Below are 24854 nucleotides of genomic sequence, written 5' to 3' on the forward strand. Positions count from 1 at the left end.
CTTAAGCCAGCTAAGGGAAGGATTCCCTAGTCATGCTTTGAATTGTATCCAGCTAGGGTACCAAGCTATGAGCCACACACTGTGATACTCACTGAAATCCCAATAAACTAGGAAAACTGGGACCTGTGAGTCCATGTCATTGAGGTATCATTGCAGGAGTATGACATTGTCTTATGCTGTACAAGACAAGGCAGCTGGTGCCCCTACCTCCTGCAGCATAGGGGATTGACTGGAGTTGCTCATTCCCTGATTGGCTAGGATTTCATTCAAGCCTTTGGAAACAGTGACAGCGCAGCTGTATGATTCAAACCACGGGATCCACTTTAGGTGTTCCTGGCTCTTAATCCCTACTCACTATTGTGCCTTAGGGCAGCCAACTGTATGTACTTGTTTCATTATTTCAAACATGAAGGGATATTAATGCTTCCTGGCATCTACAGAACATTATATAAAGTAATTAGTTCATGTTTCATATTGTTTCACATTTATAAGTATCATTATTTTGAAATAGATTCCTTCTAAGAGTCAGGGGAAACTGCATGTCAAAAATACTAAGCTTATAACAGGTCTTCTTACTTATTTGCCTTCCCTCAGGCATGGGCCTGCCCAGTGGGAATCAAAACTGTTTGCTGACGCTTTCACTGGATGGACGCCCTCATTGGGTATTACCCGTGTCATTGCAGTAGGATTCTTAACTCAATCTGACACAGATGGAACTCTGCAAATATTACTTTTTTAGATGAATAAAGAAATTTTAAAAAGACATACACAATATCAGACAAAATAGACTTTAAAACAAAAGACATAAATAAAGACAAAGAAGGACACTACTTAATGATTAAGGGATCCACCCAAAGAGAGGATGTTACTATCGTCAACATATATGCCCCAAATACAGGAGCACCCAGATACATACAGCAAATACTAAGAGACATAAAGGGAGAAATTGATGGGAATACAATCGTAGTAGGAGACTTTAATACCCCACTCACACTAATGGACAGATCCTCTAGACAGAAAACCAATAAAGCAACAGAGATCCTAAAGGAAACAATAGAAAAGTTAGACTTAATTGATATCTTCAGGACACTACATCCAAAAAAATCAGAACACACATTCTTCTCAAATGCACATGGAACATTCTCAAGAATCAACCACATATTGGGACACAAAGAGAATCTCAATAAATTTAGGAGCATAGAAATTATCTCAAGTATCTTCTCTGACCACAATGCCATGAAATTAGAAATCAACCATGGGAAAAGAAATGAGAAAAAACCTACTACATGGAGACTAAACAACATGCTACTAAAAAACCAATGGGTCAATGAGGAAATCAAGAAGGAAATTAAACAATACCTTGAAACAAATGATAATGAAGACACAACCTCTCAAAATCTATGGGATGCTGCAAAAGCAGTGCTCAGAGGGAAATGTATAGCAATACAGGCCTTTCTCAAAAAAGAAGAAAGATCCCAAATTGACAACTTAACCCTCCACCTAAATGAATTAGAAAAAGAAGAACAAAAAAGTCCTAAAGTCAGCAGAAGGAAGGAAATTATAAAGATCAAAGAAGAAATCAATAAAATAGAGACTCAAAAAACAATAGAGAAAATTAATAAAACCAAGAGCTGGTTCTTTGAAAAGGTAAACAAAATTGACAAACCCCTGGCCAGACTCACTAAAAAGAGGAGAGAAAATTAGAAATGAAAAAGGAGAAATCACAACGGATACAGCAGAAATACAAAAAACCATAAGAGAATACTATGAACAACTATATGCCAACAAATTTGACAATCTGGAAAAAATGGAAAGTTTTCTAGAATCTTACTGAATCAAGAAGAAAACTGAATCAAGAAGAAACAGACCAACTGAACAGACCGATCACTAGAAATGAGATTGAAGAGGTCATAAAAACTCTCCCTACAAATAAAAGTCCAGGACCAGATGGCTTCACAGGCGAAGTCTATCAAACATATAAAGAGGAACTGGTGCCCATCCTCCTTAAACTCTTTCAAAAGGTTGAAGAAGAAGGAATACTCCCAAAGACATTCTGTGATGCCACCATCACCCTCATTCCAAAACCAGACAGAGATACCACCAAAAAAGAAAACTATCGCCCAATATCATTGATGAATATAGATGCAAAAATTCTCAACAAAACCTTAGCCAACTGAATCCAACAACATATCAAAAAAATTATACACAATGACCAGGTTGGGTTCATCCCAGGTTCACAAGAATGGTTCAACATACACAAATCAATCAGCATCATACACCACATTAACAAAAAAAAAGTCAAAAATCATATGATCATCTCAATAGACGCAGAAAAAGCATTTGACAAAGTCCACCATCCATTCATGATCAAGACCCTCGCCAAAGTGGGTATAGAGGGAACATTCTTGAACATAATCAAAGCCATTTACGATAAACCCACAGCAAATATAATACTCAATGGGGAAAAACTGAAAGCCTTCTCACTCAAATCTGAAACAAGACAGGGATGCCCACTCTCACCACTGCTCTTCAACATAGTTTTGGAAGTCCTAGCCACAGCAATTAGACAAACAAAAGAAATAAAAGGCATCCATATAGGAAGAGAAGAGATCAAACTGTCATTGTATGCAGATGACATGATACTATACATAGAAAACCCTAAGGACTCAACCCCAAAACTCCTTGAACTGATTCATAAATTCAGCAAAGTAGCAGGATATAAGATTAACATTCAGAAATCAGTTGCATTTCTGTATACCAGCAATGAAATATTAGAAAAGGATTACAAAAATACGATACCTTTTAAAATTGCACCTCACAAAATCAAATACCTCGGAATACACCTGACCAAGGAGGTAAAGGACCTATATGCCGAGAACTATAAAACTATAATCAAAGAACTCAAAGAAGATGTAAAGAAATGGAAAGATATTCCATGTTCCTGGATTGGAAAAATCAACATTGTAAAAATGGCCATACTACTCAAAGCAATCTACAGATTCAATGCAATCTCTATCACGTTACCCATGAAATTTTTCACAGAACTAGAACAAACAATCCAAACATTTATATGGAACCACAAAAGACCCAGAATCGCCAAAGCAATCCTGAGAAACAAAAACCAAGCAGGAGGCATAACTCTCCCAGACTTCAAGAAATACTACAAAGCCACAGTCATCAAAACAGTGTGGTCCTGGTATCAAAACAGACAGACAGACCAATGGAACAGAATAGAGAATCTGGAAATAAACCCTGACACCTATGGTCAATTAATCTTTGACAAGGAAGGCAAGAACATAAAATGGGAAAAAGAAAGTCTATTCAGCAAGCATTGCTGGGAAACCTGGACAGCTGCATGCAAAGCGATGAAACTAGAATACACCCTCACACCATGCACAAAAATAAACTCAAAATGGCTGAAAGACTTAAATATAAGATAAGACACCATCAAACTCCTAGAAGAGAATATAGACAAAACACTCTCTGACATCAACATCATGAATATTTTCTCAGGTCAGTCTCCCAAAGCAATAGAAATTAGAGCAAAAATAAACCCATGGGACCTCATCAAACTGAAAAGCTTTTGCACAGCAAAGGAAACCAAAAAGAAAACAAAAAGACAACTTTCAGAATGGGAGAAAATAGTTTCAAATGATGCAACCGACAAGGGCTTAATCTCTAGAATATATAAGCAACTTATACAGCTCAATAGCAAAAAAGCCAATCACCCAATGGAAAAATGGGCAAAAGACTTGAATAGACTGTTCTCCAAGGAAGATATACAGATGGCCAGCAAACACATGAAAAAATGCTCAACATCACTGATTATAAGAGAAATGCAAATCAAAACTACCATGAGATACCACCTCACACCAGTCAGAATGGCCATCATTAATAAGAAGCCCACAAATAGCAAGTGCTGGAGGGGATGTGGAGAAAAGGGAACCCTCCTACACTGTTGGTGGGAATGTAAACTGGTACAGCCACTATGGAGAACAGTTTGGAGATACCTTAAAAATCTATACATAGAACTTCCATGTGACCCCGCAATCCTACTCTTGGGCATCTATCCGGACAAAACTCTACTTAAAAGAGACACGTGCACCCGCATGTTCATTGCAGCACTATTCACAATAGCCAAGACATGGAAACAACCCAAATGTCCATCAACAGATGACTGGATTCGGAAGAAGTGGTATATATACACAATGGAATACTACTCAGCCATAAAAAGAACGACATAATGCCATTTGTAGCAACATGGATGGAACTAGAGACTCTCATACTGAGTGAAATGATCCAGAAAGACAAAGACAAATACCATATGATATCACTTATAACTGGAATCTAATATCCAGCACAAATGAACATCTCCTCAGAAAAGAAACTCATGGACTTGGAGAAGAGACTTGTGGCTGCTTGATGGGAGGGGGAGGGAGTGGGAGGGATCGGGAGCTTGGGCTTATCAGACACAACTTAGAATAGATTTACAAGGAGATCCCGCTGAGTAGCATTGAGAACTATGTCTAGATACTCACATTGCAACAAAACAAAGGGTGGGTGAAAAATGTATACATGTAAGGATAACTTGATCCGCTTGCTGTACTTCGGGAAAAAAAATAAATTAATAATAAAAAAAGGCATACACAATGGAATGTTACTCATTCATAAAAAGAAGGAAGTCTTGCCATTTGCAACAGTATGAATGGACCTCAAGGACATGACTAATGAAATAAGTCATTGAGAGAAAGACAAATACTGCATGATTTCACTTATAGGCGGAATTTAAAAAGAGGTGAGGGGTAGAACTTCCTCATGGTTTAGCAGATTAAGGATCTACCATTGTTGCTGCTATGGCTCTGGTTACTGCTGTGGCGAGGGTTCAATCCCTGGTCTGGGAACTTCTGCATGCCATGGGCGTGGCCAAAAAAAAGAAAGAGTCTAAGGGTGAAGAGAATAGGTGAAGGTGATCAAAAGGTACAAATCTCCAGCTATAAAATAAATCCTAGGGGTATGTAATGTATAGCAGTGACTTTTTAGTTAATAATACTGTATTGTGTATTTGAAAGTTGCTAAGAGAGTAGATCTTAAAAGTTCTTATCACAAGAAAAAAATTGTAAAAATAACTGATATTTAAAAATTTTTCAAAACCATATCTTTCTGGAACTAATAACCAAAGCCCTTTATAAAATATTCCAAAGGTAGGTATTTTCCTTTCTATCTTTATCAGGTTAAATCTTGCATTTGATTTATTCTCTGCTTGTCTGTTGATCATGAATGTGGGAGAGAATTCTTGGACTGTTACATTATAACAGGTAAAGAGTGTGGTACTGGAGTTCTCACCATGGTGCAATGGGTTAAGAATCCAATGGCAACAGCTAGGGTTGCTGCAGAGGCACAGGTTTCACCCCTGGCCTGGTGCACTGGGTTAAAGAATCTGGTGTTGGCTGCAGCTGCAGTGTAGGTTGAAGCTGAGGCTTGGATTCAGTCCCTGGCCTGGGAACTTCCAAAGGCTGTTGGTGTGGCCATAAAATTAACAAAAAAAAAAAAAAGAAAAGAAAAAAGTGTGGTTTTAGGGGGATTCCCTTTATCCCAATCCAAGTTCCATATCCACGCTCCTTGTCTTATGCTGAGGAAAACCTAGAAGAGAGGAGTTGTTATCAAATAATTTTATTTATCACACTTATGTCAGAGCTTTAGATGTGTTTTTTTTTATAAATTTGTAAGAACATGGGATTAACTTCTCATATCATCTTACCTGCAATGTCTGATCCACTTCCTCTTCTCACATTCTATGCACATTTCTCAGGTCTTGTTGCTTAAAGTTTTTTTTTTTAATTCCCTACTCTTTTTCATGATCTGTTTCTATTCCAACACTTATTATAGCTGTGCTAGATGTCTAGAATCTCTTAGGTTTCAGAATCTGCAAAAAAAAAAAAAAAAGGTTAAAACAAATAGGTTATGTTGGGAGCTTCAAGTTAGTTCCCTCCTAGCTCTGTCATTTTGCAATTCAGGCTGACAGAGAACTATCTGGATGCAGTCTGGGAGAACAACAAAAAGATGAGGTAGAAATTTACATTGGGAAATTTTAAATATTTACAAACGGAAAATTTAAGTACAAAGTCCATGAAAATTTGGATAATTTCTGAATTATAATTCTGAATCATTTAACAGAGAGCACAAAAAGGCTACAGCTTTGACACTATCCCTTGTTCTGACATGTCACCTCATGTCACCTAGCACATTGTAACCTTCTGATTTTAATATATTTCTAGTATTCCTTTTGTCCAAAAATCATCTCTTTTCCATATATACCCAGTTACAGCTCTTCTTTAAGACTCAACTCTGGGAGTTCCCATTGTGGTTCAGTGGTAAGGAACCTGGCCAGTATCCATGAGGATGCAAGTTCAATCCCTGGCCTGGCTCAATGGGTTAAAGATCGAGCATTGTGGTGAGCTGTGGTGCAGGTCACAGACATGGCTTGGATCTGGCATTGCTGTGGCTGTGGCATAGGCCAGCGGCTACAGCTCCAATTAGACCTCTAGGCTGGGAACGTCCATATAGCGTGGCCCTAAAAAAAAGAAAAAAAGAAGAAAAAATAAAAATAAAAAAGAAGACTGAGCTCTATTAGTTGAGAAAAACATGGTTGAAACTAAGATTTTTGTCTCCTTTTTCAAGTCTGTCTTGACTCCTTTAATTCTCTTTGATGTTCTTTTCTATACCTATAGTTTGTAATACGGAATTTAAGACAATTATATAATTTTCTAGTTTTCTCTTATTCATTATTTCATTTGCTTCCTATTCCTCCTCCAATGAGATAGTGAGATTGTTAGGGTAGGGATATGACCATTCTCTTTGAGCCCCAGCACAGGTGCTCAGTAAAGGAAGGAATAGGCTCAGTAGTCTTAGGGCCAAGCCATTTGCATCTCAACTTTGTCTTCTTTTCTGGTCATGCCCATGACATGCAGAAGTTCCTGGGTCCAGGGATCTAACTTGCACCACAGCAGTGACAATGGTGAATCCTTAACCACTAGACTACCAGGGAACTCCTCAGCCTTGTCTCAATGGTGGAATTCCTGGAGGAATTCTCTCCCAGGAAGGGAGCATTTTTTAGGATATTAGTTTTGCTTTTTCCTTCCTCTGTATCCTCACTCACTTCTCTTGGTGGGAGGAGAAATCGCTTTTCCAAAGGGTGAAGTGACAGACGGTCTGTTGAAGGACATGAAGCAGACCCGGAGCCCTGCCTATCTCAAGTAGGTTTTTCTTCTGCCCTTCCAGGGTGGGAAGAAGACTCTGGTCCTCCATGCCTCTGGTTAGAGATGAGCTCTCTGAAGAACTCACTGTCCTAGGCACTTCCCCAAGTCTGGACATGAGGGAAAAGAAATAGGATTGTGGGTTGAGCAAAATTTTCTAATTCATTTTGAACTGGAAGACATTATACTTTGAGTGATAAAAGCAATGCTATATTTTAATCCAAATTTTTTTCTTCTATGTCTTTTTTTCACTTGCTTTAGAACCAGCAAGGTGTATGTGTATGTATGTGTGTGTGTATATATATGCATATGTATATATATATGTATATGTGTGCATATATATATATATATATATCACTTCCAAATTTGTAACAATTATATATGAATTTTCTTCAAGGAAGTTTTCTTTTTTCTTTTCTTTTTTTCTTTTTATGGCTTCACCTGCAGCATATGGAGGTTCCCAGGGGTTGAATGGGAGCTACAGTTGGCTGCCTATAGCACAGCTATAGCAATATGGGATCGGAGCTGCATCCATGACCTACACCATAGCTCACGGAAATGCTGGATTCTTAACCCACTCACTGAGCGAGGTCAGGGATTGAACCGGTATCCTCATGGATTCTAGTCAAGTTCATTAACTGCTGAGCCACGAAGGGAACTCCTAAAGATTCTATATTTACTTCAAAATGTAGTTCATAACTCATTAATCTTAGAATTAAAAAAAAACTCATACTGTCTTAAATTTCATATTCATTTAATATCTAGAACATCACCTACTCGTGTAGAGCTATTATAGTTTATGAACTGTTAAAAAGGGCCTAATATTAATTTTCATTCTTAAGTCATAGAATATACAAACCAAAAAAGAAAAAAATAAAAATTGCTTATGACATCAACCCAGATGTCACTACACATTGTACAAAGTTTTGGACTTCATATTTCTTAATTATATATATACAAAATTTAAGTATACCATTTGTAGTTGTAACCTAATTTATTATTTAACTATTTTGTGAACATATTTCTCTCTCTCTCTCTCTCTCTATATATATATATGGAAACTCAAGAAATGTTTGTTAAATGAATTGATGAATTTTAATGTTTTCAGACTTTTCTATTATGTAATTTATTATCGTACATTTTATTTTTATTTTTATTTTTTTGGTTTTTTTAGAGCTGCACCCACAGCATATGGAGGTTCCCAGGCTAGGGGTCCGATCTGAGCTACAGCTGCCAGCTTACGCCACAGCCACAGCCACAGCAACACCCGATCCAAGCTGCGTCTGTGACCTACACCACAGCTCATGGTAATGCTGATACTTAACCCACTGAGTGAGGCCTGGGATCGAACCTACAGCCTCATAGTTCCTAGTCGGATTTGTTTCCACTGTGCCACAGTGGGAACTCCATGTTATGGTACATTTTAGATTTTTCCAGATTTTCACCATTATCAAGAAAGAAATTTTTTTTTTTTTTACTTTTCAAGAAAGTGGTAGAACCACGGAAGTTGTACCGCTTCATTCCCTTTTCAGTCAGCTGGCTCTTCATCAATTATTCTCATTATTCTTGGGCAATAAGCACACAACCATGTTCACCCAGGAGAAATCATCCAGGTACACTGTGTTCTGGCAGGGCTTGTCCTATTAAAAAATTAATTCAATAATTAGAATTCATCTGAAAACATCTTGTTACAAAATAAATTAGAATTCATGAATCGAGTCATTTGACCACACCTTGTTCTTGAAACATACTATTTATAGAAGTAGTCAATGTTCATGCCTTGCTTTTGTGTAACTTATCTTTAGACACGTGTACTATTGAGTGAGAGTTGCATAAATCCACAGGTTTTGTACAGTAAAGGAAGCAACCACTAAAAAGTAACTATACTACTATGGAAAATGATAATTTTTAAAATAAAACACTCAATCATTTGCATGACAATTTCAGAGCTATTTAGTAGACTGTGGAAGAGCAGACAAATGAAAGTCCTGCACAGAGTACAAAATCCCACCAGTTCAGCGTGGTTGGGAGATTGTGTGATGAACCATTTATAGAGAGACAGGGGTCAGCAGAAAAAGCCCAAGATCCCACCTTTGGCTATGCTTTTTAATTGCCTTTTCCATGCAAATTTGTTTTTCTTTTGTTTATTCAAAAGGTTGACTAACACTAAAAAAACAAACAAAATACCCACCCCATTCTTTATCCACTTACTAATAATGATCAAGCTGGATAAAGTGTTAAAAAATTCTTTGTAATTTGCCGTAGTAAATTTGGCTATCTACTTTTAATTCTGGAGAAAAAGTACTATGCATATTACTTTAACATGAGCTTTACTGATCAGTGAGTTGATTATGAAATTTAGTGGAAAGAAAAAGAGATAAGAAAGGATAAAGGAAAACCCACAACTTGAAGAAATAAGGTTTTTTTATTTTTGAAATTAAGGAACATTCTTCGAGTTCCCATTGTGGCTCAGCAGTAACAAACCTGACTACTATCCATGAAGACTTGGGTTCAATCCCTGGCCCTGCTCAGTGGGTTAAGGATCCCGTGTTGCTGTGAGCTACAGTGTAGGTTACAGACTTGGCTCAGATCTGGCTTTGCTGTGGCTGTGGTGGAGGCTGGCAGCTGCAGCTCCAATTCAACCCCTAGCCTTGAAATTTCAATATGCCATGGGTGCAGCCCTAAAAAAATTTAAAAAATGAAAAATAAATAAAAATAAAATTAAGTCACATTCTTTAGTCATTAAAAGACAATAATTTTAAATGTAACAGATCATTTATTTGTTATATGTATCATTTATATAACATTTGTTTGTTATATATTTTATTTATATAACAAATATATCCACTACCTGAATATATTTTTCTCTTTTTAACTAATGTCTTTAACTAATGTCTTTCTAAGAAGGATAGGGTATTAGTTTCCTATCACTGCTGTAACAAATTAGTACAGATTTAGTTACCTAACTAATACAAATTCATTACTTTGTAGCTCTGGAGGTTAGAAGTCTCTCTGTTTAAAACCAAGGTGTTGACAGTTCTGTATTTCTTCTGGAATTTCTAGGGGAGATCCTTTTCCTTGCTTCTTCCAGCTTCTAGAGGCTGCCTACATTCCTTGACCAGTGGCCCTCTAACCTCTTCGAAGCCAGCAATTGCATCACATGACGTCTGTTGTCTCCTCACAAGTCCTCTGATTCTTATGCCTCCCTCTTTCCCTCATCAGGACTTTTGATTACACTGGGCCCACCTGGGTGATCCAGGACACTCTCCTCAAGAGCTTTATCTTAACCACACCTGCACAGTCCCTTTTTCCATGGGAAGTAATACATTCACAGGCTCCGAGGGTCAATTTTTAAAACAGTGCTCAGTAATTATGAGGTTGGTCCTAGGAGTGGTCTTCGGAGGTGGTCGTGTATATATTGTGGAACACAGCAGCTGCTGTGTTATTTAAGCCACTGTGGGAAATATGGAAAGAGCTTAAATTTTGCTGTAAATAAAATTCAGTGTGTCTTCAAGAGACTTTAGTGAATATTTGCACTGCTTTGCGATGCTTTTAGTATATAAGACTGATGTTCCTTCTTAACTACTACAGCCACACAGGCTTCACCCCGCTCAACTGTCTCCCTCTTATTCCATTGGATTTGAACAGGGAGACAGGTAGAGTGCACTTTAGCTAAGTAACAGAGGCAGAATCTTGGGAGGGTTTCATGTAGTCAATCAGAAGGAGAAGAAGGCACTGGGGGGCAGAGTACTCTTCTGGCACCCCCAAAATGACACCAATAAGGAAGTTACCTATCTAATGTATGGAGAGGGCTGCTCTGAAAGCTGAACCAAAGGACCAGATCAGCCACCTTGTAGTTGTGTTCAGTACTTAGGTATCAGTATAGCTTTTGTCTTAATACTTATATTATGATTATTATGGTTATATTATAATTACATATTATTACATCCTAATTATAAGTATTATAGTCATTATAATAACATATTTTATCATTATAATTATATTAGTATTAATAATTATATTGTTATATTATATTATGACTATATTATGATTATATATATATTATGTTATAACTATATTATAGTTGCTAATATAGTCACTTATTAAAAGTTTAGAGTGCTGTATTGAAACATCTGAAATATATTGTACTTTTTTCTTTAGTTTTTTCTTCAAAATAAAAAGGTTGTTTGCAAATGAACTCAAAAGCATTTTTAGTTTCTAATAAGCTAAAGCCCAACATAATTTTCCTTGTGACTTTTAGTTTCTATGCTGTAAACATAAGCTTGAAAAAAAGCCTAATAAAAATTTCATCTTTCATTCTGGATGAGAATGTGGCAAAATTACTCAGAAGTAAGAAAAGAATCACATTGAAAATAAAACGATAAAGTAAAATTTTATTTATAGATTCCTAAGAGGAGAATCTAGCTTTGTGAAACCAATTTGGTTACACATTATGTTGTAAAACATTCTTAAGGTTTGAACAGGATTCCTTTTAATGGAAAGCTTTTCTTGGGCTTTCATACTACTTCTAGAAGTAGGATGTGTTCCTATTTTTAAAGAAATAAATCTATTTGTAAAGTGTATCTAGATGACATCTTCTTTAGTTATAGTCATACTAAATACTGGGCATACTAAATGGGCATACATTACTGACTTAAAATTAAACATACTGATCCAGGATGAGTAGAAACCATTACATGCTTTTTCTACTCAGTGTTCACTCATTCATTTCCATTTTCTATGATGAATGTATCTAAAGTATGCTAAGCCAGCAGCCAGAAATGCCAGGCAAGCTGGTGCCATCTTTATCCAGGAATGCTGTGAGGATGAGTGACTGTCCTCATTAGTAACCCGCGTCCCCAGGGGCTTGATGGATGATCCGCTCTTTCTGGGTCAGGATGGCTCTTCGAGCCCCAGCCCACTTCCCTGGCCCCTGGTATGGAGTGCATGGGCCAAAGAAAACTTCCACGGCCAGCTTTGGATCTGAGAGGAAGGGGATGAGCAGGTTGGGTTTCACGCCCATCAGGGAGGCGATCTCATCCATGTACTCAACGTGATCCACGTGCATTGTGTGGTGAGGTGTCCTCACGTATCTGAAACAAGTGGGGGGACAGGGTTTTGCATCATCTGAAAGCTACCAGTTTACTTCTGCTTCCTTTAGAGGTGACAAAACCAGAGAACTAGAAAGCTAAATGACAAACCCATCTCCCCTCAGACATTGAAGGGGAGAGTGTCCATGGAACCAGAGTCTTCATGCTCTTGTCCCTTCATTTTTGTCTGCACCAGGGTGACGGAACTGCATATTGGTTTTAGCAGAGATTCCTACCCTCTAAGGTATTCATTTTGTAAATGAAGGATTGCAATCCAATTAAGTACTTCCTTGTGTGTTGTGTAGGTAGAATGGAAAACCCTTAACTTCTAGCCCCCTGCATGTAGGGGCTGGATAGTCAATCAGTCACTGAGCACCTGACCCCAGGTGCTTGGTGGCTGTAGTGGGATAGGGATGCATTGGGTGTGGCTGTCTCTGTGGAGCACGGTGACTGCAGCACTGTTGGGGAATGGCAACTGTCTGGTGGCTCTGCCTTAATCCAGATGCTTTAGCACGATGCACAGCCAGGGACATGAAACAGTAGAGGCCCCACTCACATTGCAGGTTTGATTTTCATTGTAACAGTTTTACTTCTCACATCTAGAAGTAAAGCGTTTCTAGGAAGGAGTGACTTTTTAAAATATGTGTAAATATGATTTACGGAATATCAGCAGCCCTGTTGTGTGGCTGCTATACAATGTGGGGCAAGGGTATAGTATATTTCCTGATGCAAGAACCCACAGTCATTTTCTTGTCCTTTTTTTATTTTAGGGTTGCACCTGAGGCATATGGAGGTCGAAAACGAGCTGCAGCTGCCGGCCCATGCCACAGCCACTGCAACACCAGATCTGAGCCACGTCTGAGACCTACACCACAGCTCACGGCAACACCAGGTCCTTAACTCACTGAGTGAGGCCAGAGATCGAACCCGAATCCTCATGGATACTAGTTGGGTTCGTTACCACTAAGCCACAATGGGAACTCCCAGAATATCATTTTGGAGATGTGAGAGCTGGCACCTCTCTTGCATGACCTAAACATTTGTTCCATGGTGTAGGACTTCCTTCATTATATAAAGTTTGTAGCCTTCATATCTGAGAACAGAAGGCTTGTTTTAGGTACTGTTGTATAAGAAGGAACAACAGTGTTGCTATTTCAAACCGCTCTCTATTGTCATATTGGAAGTCCTTAGCAATTGGCTTGCCATAATAAGTACAAAATAGACTTTTAATGAATGAATTAGAGACATTTCACCTCTTCTTCCAAATATTGATGAGAATGGAACTTGAATACTTTATCCACCAATGGTTTTCTTTGTGTTGCCACTTTTATAAAACTACTTATAAAGTGGAGTGGGCTAATAAGAATGCATTTTGTTTATTTTGTTTACACATTCAGTCTTAAAAATCCTAAAATGATGTAGCAAGGTAATTAATATATTAATCTGTATATTTTCTATCTGTATCACCCTTCTCCACCATTCTATCAAAGTAGTCAAGCCTTTTGCATTTCCATGTCTCAGACTTTTTTTTTTTTTTGTTAGTGGCCAAAGAAATAGCTTCCTTGCAAAGTATTTCCACTTCTAGCTTTTGTTTGCTTAAATTCTAGACTCATGGAAGAAAATGCAATATATTTGAAGGCAATAAGAGGGAAGGGGAAGAGATTTCACACAGTTTGTCAGCTAGAAGTGTGGTGCAAAATAGTCTAGGAATCCATGGCAAGATTTCAGCAGGAATATCTGTGTTGGGTTCCTGGGGAGATTGGACTCTGAGCTCATCTTAGCTGAAGACCTCATTCTCAGCAAAGATCCCTTCACCCTATCATGCCAGGGAAACCAAACAGCCTCCAGACTTTAAGAGTGTACTTTAGACTTAGGCAGTAAGGATGCCAGGAAGGGATGTGATGTGGTGAAAAATCAGAGGCTATGCCCATGTTTGTGTAATCTAGTAAGTCCCCTGGATTCTACTGAGACCCAGGAAGAAGTACCAACAATGACTGAGGTTAGAGGCTGAAATTCAGATTAAATCTTACTTTAAATAATCATTTATGATTATTTGTTGCATAACTGAGTTAGGTGACTGAGATTCTTACTTGGTTTTGTGCTGCATCATTAGTTAGGATGTGGAGGAAAAAATCCACATAACTGATTGAGATGAAGCATGGATTTTGATTCCAGATTAGGAATTCCATGATCCCTATGAGAGTTCCCAACTCATTGTTACTAATTATTTATTTGCTGTTTTTTTTTCATAGCACTTTCCCTCTGGGCAATATCTGCCATCACGTTCTTCTTCACTGAAGGTAACTGGCTCAGCCCTAGAAGAGACAATTAAAAATCTGTCAGGATTCCGAGTGTTCAAAGGAGAAAACTAGTGGCAAGAAGAAACTAAGGATTAGATTTACCTGAAATATTAGGACTTTCTCCAATATTTATTCACATACCTTTGAACACTTATATGGCCCAGAGAGACTGGAGTTCTGCAATAGGCAGGATGATGCCCAGTGGCTGGATAAGGCCAATGACAGCCAGCGTTGGCTTCCCCAGGTCAGGAGGGAACATAAATTTATAGAGGGACACTTTATTATTAGTAACATTGATCAAGACACCCAGGAAAGGAAAAGAGAAAGTGTATCTTGTAGCAAAGATGACAACATCAATATTCTCCTCTATGCTACCATCATCAAAGATGGCATCTGTTTCCGTGAACTCCTTCACGTTGGATTTCACTTGGAGTTTTCCAGAAATTATGTGATTTGGCAGGTCATCATTGACAGCTGGATGCTGACTTAAAGGTCTAGATATAAGAAACCAAAAATTCCAATTAAACAATTTTGCAAATAAAGCCATGCATATGAGAAGAGATTGAAGGCAACAATTTGCATGTTCCCCTCAGATCTGTGCTTATCCAACTTTCTGCCTGTAGTAGAAGAGAATAATTTTGTACTCTGAGTGCTTCAGTGGCTTCCTCAGTTCTACCTTTTTTTGTAGACAGATTTTATTTTGAAAACTTGTGTAGTCTTGCATTGTAATTTTTTTTAGTGTTAAACTATTTTGGACTACTTAGAATTGAGGAAAAATCCAGTATGTTATAAAGAATTGAGGAAAAATCCAGTATATTATAATGGATCCCAGTTTGAAAAGCATAGTCATTGAGATTATCATTAGCCTTCCCTCCACCTCACTTCCTACTCAATTCTTTTTTTTTTTTTAATCTTTTGTCTTTTTAGGGCCACACCCACGGCATATGGAGGTTCCCAGGCTAGGGGTCCAATTGGAGTTACCGCTGCCGGCCTATGCCATAGTCACAGCAATGCCAGATCCGAGCTGCATCTGTGACCTACACCACAGCTCCTGGCAACACTAAATCCTTAACCCACTGAGTGAGACCAGGGATAGAACCCTCAACCTCATGGTTCCTAGTCAGAGTCTCTTCCACTGAGCCACGATCGGAACTCCCCTACTCAATTCTTATCATTTGCAGGCAAAAATCAATCTCCAAGGTAGATTTAGAACACATTTGCTATTTTTTAAAAAAAGACATCTGACCACAAGTACTCATTCAAAATTTGTTAATGATTAAACTCTTGTCTTAAATAATTCTGCCTCTAGGCATTGAATCCACACTCGAGAGAGAAAGAAGGAGAGGGGAAGAGCAAAGATTTTGTCGCTAGAGAGCATGAATCTTTCTCTAGGCAAACGTTAGCCTTCTCAGAAAGCCCATTCAGGAATTCCCATTGTGGCGCAGTGGTTAACGAGTTCGACTAGGAACCATGAGGTTGCGGGTTCGATCCCTGGCCTTGCTCAGTGGGTTAAGGATCCGGCGTTGCTGTGAGCTGTGATGTGGGTCCCAGACGCGGCTCGGATCTTGCATTGTTGTGGCTCTGGCATAGGCCAGTGACTACAGCTCCGATTAGACCCCTAGCCTGGGAACCTCCATATGCCATGGGAGCGGCTCAGGAAAATACAAAAAAAAAAAAAAAAGCCCATTCAGTGATCTTCCCTTTACTCTTCTTGTAGAAAACTAGATCACATGACCACCCTGACCAAGCAATCCTCAGGTGCAAGGAAGGAGCAACCCCATAAATAACCAGGAGGCGCTATTACAGACAAGATCTGAACTGCAAATGGGATAGAGGGAAAGATGTGAACCAAGATACAGGCTAGAAAAGCCAAATATATATAGAAATATGTGTGGCTTAAGCAACTTGAAGGGGAGGAGTGGAGAATAAAAGTGCAAGGCTACTGAAGGCAAAGGGAAAATTTCTATAAGTATATAAATAAGATTAGATGCTGCTCTTATAGTTACCATGTCGAAAATAAATTAAAATTGCTAACAGACTGAAGAATAAAAAAGATTAAAAAGTAAGACTCTTGCAAGTAAATCTTGGAGACTCCTTTTGCCATCCTAGGGCAGAGAAGACCTTCTTAATCAGCTTTAAACTCAGAAATTAAAACAGCAAAGATGGACACATATGAGTATTGAAAATTTAAGACATTTGTATTTTTAAGCACCACAAACTAAACTTATGGAAAAAGAATATGATTGGAAAAAAATGTAATACATATGATATAAAATAGATTTCTTTCTAAGATAAACATGAAAACTCATAACAATCAAGAGACATCATTGGCCTTTGGTTTTTATCATAACCAGATGGATTAATTTTCTAAAGTGCAGTTACAGCCAACTCACTCATCTGCTTTTTCTCTCTTCCCTCCTTGTTGAGACAGTTTGGCACATTTATTAGAATTTCACTTTGCTAGGGATCCATTTTTTTTTTCTCTTTCGCCTTTTTAGGGCCGCACCCACGGCCTATGGAGGTTCCCAGGCTAGGGGTCAAATTGGAACTGTTGCTGCCTGCCCACACCGCAGCCACAGCAATGCCAAATTTGAGCCGCCTCTATGACCTACACCACAGCTCACAGAAACGTCTTATCCTTAACCCACTGAGCAAGACCAGGGATCAAACCGGCAACCTTATAGTTCCTAGTTGGATTAGTTTCCACTGCACCATATTGGGAACTCCAAGGGATCCCTTTTTTTATAAAATGTTCATTTAGAAGTTATGTTATACAGTCCTGGATAGTTCATCTTTGTTTATTTGGGTTTAATTGTGGAGAGATTGCTCACTATCTTTTCCTTCTTTTTTTCATTTTCTTCCGTGTCGAAGTATCTGTTCTGATTTATTTGTTGAGGATAGACCCTCAATTAAACCTCTTTCCTTATTACAGATGACTCATTATGTCAGGATTTAGAATTCTTAGGTTTGAAGAAATTTTCACTCAGAACCTGATTATATTCCATTGTATTCTGGGTTTCAGTGTTGCAAATGTGAAGTCTGATAGAAATCTAGTGTTTTTCCTTTTTAGATAAACTGTTCTTTCTGATTAGAAGTATATTCATAGAATTCACCTAATGGTGTGTGTGGGTTTTCAATAATCCACTCTGGACTCAGTAGTCTCTTTTTAATCTGAAATTTTTCTATTATTAATTTAAATATTATGTCTCCTCCATTTGTTCTCATTTCCCTCAACCTATCCAGTGACCACTTTCTGCTTTAATCTATCTACTGTCATCTTTAGTTTAGAAATAATACTTTTATGCTTTGATAAAAGAATATGTTTTGTCCCATGCTTGAATTTCCTTAATATTTTTATGCAAATTGACCTCTCTCTCTCTCTCTTTTTTTTCTATTTTCCTAGGCCAGTGTTCTGATTTTCTGACTCCTCTTCCTCTCTTTGGATGCTGACTTCATTATATGGGATAACATTTTTCTTTGACAGCTTCCTGAGGGTAAGGTCTGGTTATTGGAGTATCGCTTGTGGCAGCTGTTTTGCAGGTGGCAAAAAGGGAAGAGGACCACCTCTTTGGGCCCAAGATACAAAATAAACAAGCAGTCTTTCTGTTGTTGAGGTACCTGGAGAAAAATTTTTTGTCCTACATCCTGGGGACTTTCCTGGCCTCAGGAAGGACTCAGCTCATTTATTTATTTATTTATTTATTTATTTATTTATTTATTTATTTATTTTTTAATCATCATCAGTGCTAGGGCAAGGCATTCTTCAGGAAGGGCTGATGGTGACTTTCACCAAAGAGTTCCATACCAAGTTTTGCCCAGGATCTGATGATTTCTTGTTCTTACCTTGGAGCTCTCTGAAACTGATCTCTAGACACTTGCCTTTTCATGAGGGAGAAAGACTTGTAGAGCTTAAATACTTAATGGATTCCTATTGCCCTTAGACTACACCACCTGTCTGGTTCGGAGGACATAGTCAATACAGCTGAGATAGATAGGAGGGAAAGGGACTCATGTACACACTCTGTTTGCAGAATCTTCCTGTCTGATTTCTCCTTATAATCCAAGACTTTAAAGAAGTGACTGCAATTGTTATTCTGAAGATTCTGCTTCAGAACTTAATAGTTATTCAGTTAAATGATTTTTCTCCTTTTTGATTTATATCTCTGACTCAGATCTCTCCTCTGAGTTCCAATCTCATCTAGTTAACCACGTTCTGGTTACTTATCTCTATTTGACTGTCTCATAGGAATATCAGACTTAACATAGACAAAGAAGAACTCTTAATTTTCACTTTCAAACTTGTTGCTTCTCTGGATTGCTTTCCATCCTACTTGCAGTAAATGGCCCAATTGTCAACCCAAATTATCAAGTGAAAAACCTGGGAGTTCTTGATTCTTCCCTTTCTTTCATTCCCCTTCTGTATTCAACCAATCAGCAAGTTTTACTTCCAAATCCTGTCATGAATCTATCCACCTCCTCCCAACTCCTATTAGAGGAATCCAAGACATTTTATCACTCTCCTCAGCCTCTCCTTTTCCTTTGATTCCACAGGTAACCCCTAGGTTTTCCATTTCCTACATAGCAGTCTGAGGGGTCCTTTAAAAATGGGCATCAAGTCATGACCATTCCATGCTTAAAATACTAAAACATTTCTCAGTCTTAGAATAAAATTCAAACTTTGCACCATGGCCAAGGAAATACATAATCTGGCTTCTGCCTCCCTTTCTAGGCTTCTCTCATACAATTCTCTCCTGAGTGACTTTGCTTTCATCACCCTGGTTTCCTTTGCGCTCCTCAGTTTGTACTGAACTACCTAGTTCAATAATCTTGTACTTTTTTTTTTGTCTTTTTGCCATTTTCTTGGGCTGCTCTGGCAGCATGTGGAGGTTCCCAGGCTAGGGGTCCAATCGAAGCTGTAGCCACCGGCCTATGACAGAGCCACAGAAACGTGAGATCTGAGCCGCATCTGCAACCTACACCACAGCTCATGGATCATTAACCCACTGAGCAAGGGCAGGGATCGAACCTGCAACCTCATGGTTCCTAGTTGAATTCGTTAACCACTGCGCCATGATGGGAACTCCCAATCTTGTACTTTTTTATCCTTCCATTTGAATCCTTTTCTCCCAAGGTTCTTCGTTGGTTGCTCCTTCTTATCCTTTAAGTCTTAGTTTAAACATACCCTCGAGAAATGCCTTCTTGATCATTCCATTGCTTTACCTGCTTGCCCCTACGCATTGCTTTTTATCACATGATCCTTTGTGGCTCTTATAACATTGTATTTTTTTAAACCATTCATCTCTCTCAAGTAGAGTTATGTTTTGCTTTGCATCCAAGCATAGGAGATGCTCATTATATATTTTTAATGAATGAATCGATAATCACCCATATTCCTTTGTCTTATTTGCTAAAACATTTCAGGAATTTCTCTTTTAGGATTGCTCTTAGAGATAACTAAGTAGTCATATGAGAAAAACTGTTGGTTTATAATCCCTGACCATTATTCCTTAGATTGATACTTTGGATGATACTTTTATTTTACTCTTTAAATCTCATTTTCTTCATTCCATTATTTCTCTTTTCTTCAGCTCGGTACTGATCCCCACTTCTCTCTTTTGCCTTTTCACCAGAAGCTGCAGCCTCCATAGGATAGACCTTGAATCATAGTGTTACTCAAGCTGAGAAAGGGATCCTTAGGTATCTGCCCTTCTATGTGGTCTTCTGACATTTGTACCCCAGTCTCAGTTAAACTGATTATTTCTTACTTTGAGCTTCACTGTACCCTAGAAATCCTACCCTGACATCTGTCACAGCATCAATTATACTTCCTTGCTAACTTGTTTTCATGTCCATCTCTCTCTTCTAGACTTAAAGCCTAGTTTAAAGGATGGGCAGTATATTATTTATTTTTGGTTTTGGCACATCACAGTTGAATATAAATGATTGCTGAATGAGAGTGAATAAATGGTATCAAGACAAAATCACATTTATGCACAATGTATATTATATATGCATCATAACATGTGATTATATTAACACATGCATGAGATTAATTGACCACGATAAATGTTAATTGCTAGAAACTGAATTATCTTCAAGGCAAATTCACTTTTACATATATACACAATCAAAAATTAAGATACTTCAACTATCCCCTGAGCTGAGGTTGAAGGCCATAGTGTGCATGATTGAATATTGAATTCATTATCTTCTCTAAGCGGTTATTTACCATTGCCGTACTTGTCATTTTCTGAAGAAATGATTGAACTGAGTGAAGAATGAACTGTCCATGGGATACCCATTTTCCCAAACACAGTGTAAAATCCATGCTCCTCGTCAAGTACTGAGGAATATCTGAGGGAGACAGAGAGCAAGCCCGAGGAGAAAGAACCCTTTACATGATTCTTCTATTAGTATCCTACCCATTACCCAGTTGAAGAAACGTTGACTACTGAGACTTAGGTAAAATACTCTTCAGCAGTCACCATTTGTACTTTTCCAGAGTTATGTATTGATTTCCAGAAAAAGGCTGCTCTATGATACCAAATTTCTGAACAAAACCCAGAAAATTTCATTTAATACTCTGTATGTTTCTGAATTACTGTTTTTACTGGATTACTGTTTTTCTGAATTACTGTTTTACTGGATAGTGATGCAGCAGTGCTTCATGTAAATAAGAGTTTGAATTAAGAAGTGAGTGAATGAGCATCTTAACTACTACATAATTCTACAATATTGTTTACATTAAAACAAAAATGTACATTAAAAATTTAATCAACGGAATCATTTAGGACTAGTATCTTGCTTAATAGAATGTAACCGAATCACTTTCAAATCTTTCTGTAATGTTTTGTTAACTTTTCTACATTCAGATGCAATTAGAAGATGTATTGAATTATTTGTTTAATTTTGGTGCTTTTGCAACCTTGAAATGATTACACTGAATCTCAATACTTGTTGATCAAATCTATGACATAGAAGATACATTAGACTGGTGCTAGTGAATAACATTTACCTCTTGAAATGTTTATTTAATAATCTTTAACTATACCCTTAGTAGGTGACTTAGTAATACTTTCTCCTAAAACTTAAATGGTAAAAAAGATAAATATGTAAACTTAACCAAGGTAGCTGAACATTCTAGGAGGTTGGGCTTTCCATTAATTAAGATGTAATTATTAAGGTTAATAATACTGAATTCAAATTTTTTCTCATTTTCTTTTAAACTCAGGGTGTTGTTAATTTTTCAAGGGAAGAAAGAATAGAGAATCATAAATGAAGTTCTTGGATAACTTGCTTTTATGTGAAATTAAATACTCCTAAAAGAGAATTCATTATTTCTTCCTATCTTCTTCCATCACTGTAGATATAATGATCCTAGTTAAAGAGGATCATATGTTTGTCATCTTCATTGATTTTCCTCTTTTTCCTGTTCTTTAGTTGTACTACCAAAATCTACTGATTCCAGATGGACTCCCAGTTTCTTGTCTTTGCCACTATTTGAAATCATTTCAGGACCCAGCAGCTGCTATGATAGTAAGAAAAGTCAGATTCGTTATCTAAATTTTTGTTTTATCTACGCTAATGTTTTACCTCATTAGCTCAGTTAATTGTCATTTTTCTACATGTGTTTTCCATTGCGAATATGAAGTACTTGTTTTGCATTGATCATCTGCTTCCCAGAAATTTAGACATCTTGAGGCCAGGGCCCATGGATTTTGCGTTTTTAGGGCTGCACCAGCGGCATATGGAAGTTTCCAAGCTAGGGGTTGAACTGGAGCTATAGCCGCAGGCCACAGCCACAGCAATCCCGGATACGAGCTGAGTCTTTGACCTACACCACAGCTGGTGGCAATGCCGCATCCTTAAGCCACTGAGCGAGGTCAGGGATGGAACCCCAATCTCATGGTTACTAGTTGGATTTGTTTTCACTGAGCCACTATGGGAACTCCTGCTTTCTTGTTTTTGTTCCTCATGGATCAAACCTTCATTCTGAATGGCACTCATATATGCAGAGGCTTTTACTGGTGAAAGTTGTAGTTTTCTCACAAACAGACCTGTTTTGCTACATGACTGAACTCCACTGCAATATCCACTCCAGAATTCCCAATGCCAACTACTATAATTCTCTTTCCTGTAAAGTTCTCAGGAGTTTTATATTCCTGACTGTGGAAATAACAGCCTTCAAACTTCTCAATGCCTGTGGTGGAAGAAGAGGATTTCTCATTATAATGAGAATTTTTCACATTGCTGATTCAGCAAAGAGAGGAAAGTTGTGTTCTACATAATTTGAAAGAGCAAAATTTTGAATCTGAGTCAGTAAACATCCCCCTTGCCTTAAAAATTTAATTTTGTATTTCGAAGAATTCAAGAAAACAGGTAGTAAACTCAGAATCAGTACCTGTGGATACTAAATAAAGACTGGTAAACTTATTATGTAATAAATGGTAGAATTGTCTTAGCGCTGTCTAAAATGAAATTTTTACAACAATCTCACTACGAAATACTTTTATTCATTATGACATTGTTTCATGCAATCTTAAACAAAACGATGAAGCAGGAAATTGGCTGTTATTGTTTTGTCTTGTTTTATTACTTTCTAAGGACATGTAAGGCCTTTCTCCATCAATTTGACATTTCCTTTTATGTCCAAGTGTTAGACTGCTCTCATACTGCCCCTTGCTCTGTTGATGGCTTTGTAACTGTCCCCCAATGTGCATCTACCATTTTCAGAGACTGTCACACCCCGAACATGGGTAGTTCTTTGAACATACTGGATATTAACTTTATCAAGTAGTAATGTAAAACTCAGCCTTCCACTCTTGCAAGCATCTAACTGAGTGCTTTCATTTAGTATATTTCTTCTCTGTGCTTCAGGAGGTAGAGGACATCACAAATTTATTAAATTTACTGAAAATTTTAATACAATTTTTTTTTGTTCCTCTGAATTTCTTATTTTCTGTTTTGTTTCCCTCCTTCTAAAAAGAATCATGGATCAAACTTTCTCTACGTCTTTGATGGGCCATAGCCAAGCTTAACGTCTAAGTTACATAAATGTACAAGATTTCTGGAGTTGCCTTATGGCATTGTGGGTTAAGAATCCAGCTGCAGTAGCTTGGATAATAGGGTGTGGTCATAAAAAACAATGAGATTTCTATTTCCCTGGGCTTCCCTCTCTCCCACATCCTATTTGAGACACATATCATCTTATATCTGATGTTCTCATCCTGATGATTGACACTTATTCCTTTGAATATAGATATGAAAAAAGATAACCACACATTTACAACCAATAAACATGTCTTCATAAAGCATTCACAAAACCCTTGTCTGAATATATAAAATACAGTAACACTAATCCTAATTAAAAAGAAGATTCAAATTTGACAAAGTGCTTGGTGTGGCCGAGAAATGCCCTTCTATATTTCTGAAATATGAAGCATGAATGTCTACTGTGCTCTCTCTTGGCTTAAGTTTATTTTTTTTGTGTGATGGTTCACATACAAGGAACACTCCTGTTTATTTCTCTTCTTTGCTTGGATTGCATAAGTTTGATATAGTTGTAGAAATTAGCATTCTGTCCACATTTTCTAAACCCAGTATCATGGTTTACTTCACAGAGTGGAATAGACCTAAATGTTGTTACTGAAAAAAAAGCATCTACTAATGAAGTGTTTAATCTCATTGGAAGTTTTCAAGGAAATATTAATTTGATAGTGTAGATTTCAGTTGAGAACTATTGGCACACCTGCTGCACTATCCTGATTTCCTCTCTGTGGTCCAAGTTTACCTCCAAGAATGATGACTATCATCACCACTACCAGTGCCTCCCTAGCTTTAGGAAAGTTTCCTCCAAGACCACTTTCTCAGCTCCCCTCCTCTGTGCTATCACTGTACCTGGGGCATATTTTATTTTGCTGCATTAAAAAAATGTCTCTGTATTGTTACATTTTTACATGTCTGTCTCCTCTCCTAAGGAATGAAGTCCTTACATATAAAGCCCATGTCATTTATCTATGTTATAAGGATAGGGAACAAATTAGAACAGAGGAAAAGGATTCTAAACAGTTATGTGATGTGATGGGATGATTTCTGATGTCTAAAAGGAGTAGGTCAGAATTTAGTGCCTAGGCTTTCTACTCAAATTTCCCAATGTCATTAGTGTGTTGTACCCCTTAACGTCTACTTAATGGGAAATAAATTCCATTTAA

At 37.7% G+C, this 24854-nt stretch overlaps 1 pseudogene; it reads right to left on the reverse strand.

Annotated features, from left to right (window-relative positions):
* LOC125128693 (flavin-containing monooxygenase 5-like) overlaps positions 1–24455 on the reverse strand; it is an 80518-nt pseudogene extending 56063 nt beyond the window's left edge.
* Between the last annotated feature and the right edge of the window lie 399 nt (positions 24456–24854).

Source organism: Phacochoerus africanus, chromosome 6 (assembly GCF_016906955.1).
Source record: "Phacochoerus africanus isolate WHEZ1 chromosome 6, ROS_Pafr_v1, whole genome shotgun sequence".
NCBI classification, from domain to species: Eukaryota; Metazoa; Chordata; class Mammalia; order Artiodactyla; family Suidae; genus Phacochoerus; species Phacochoerus africanus.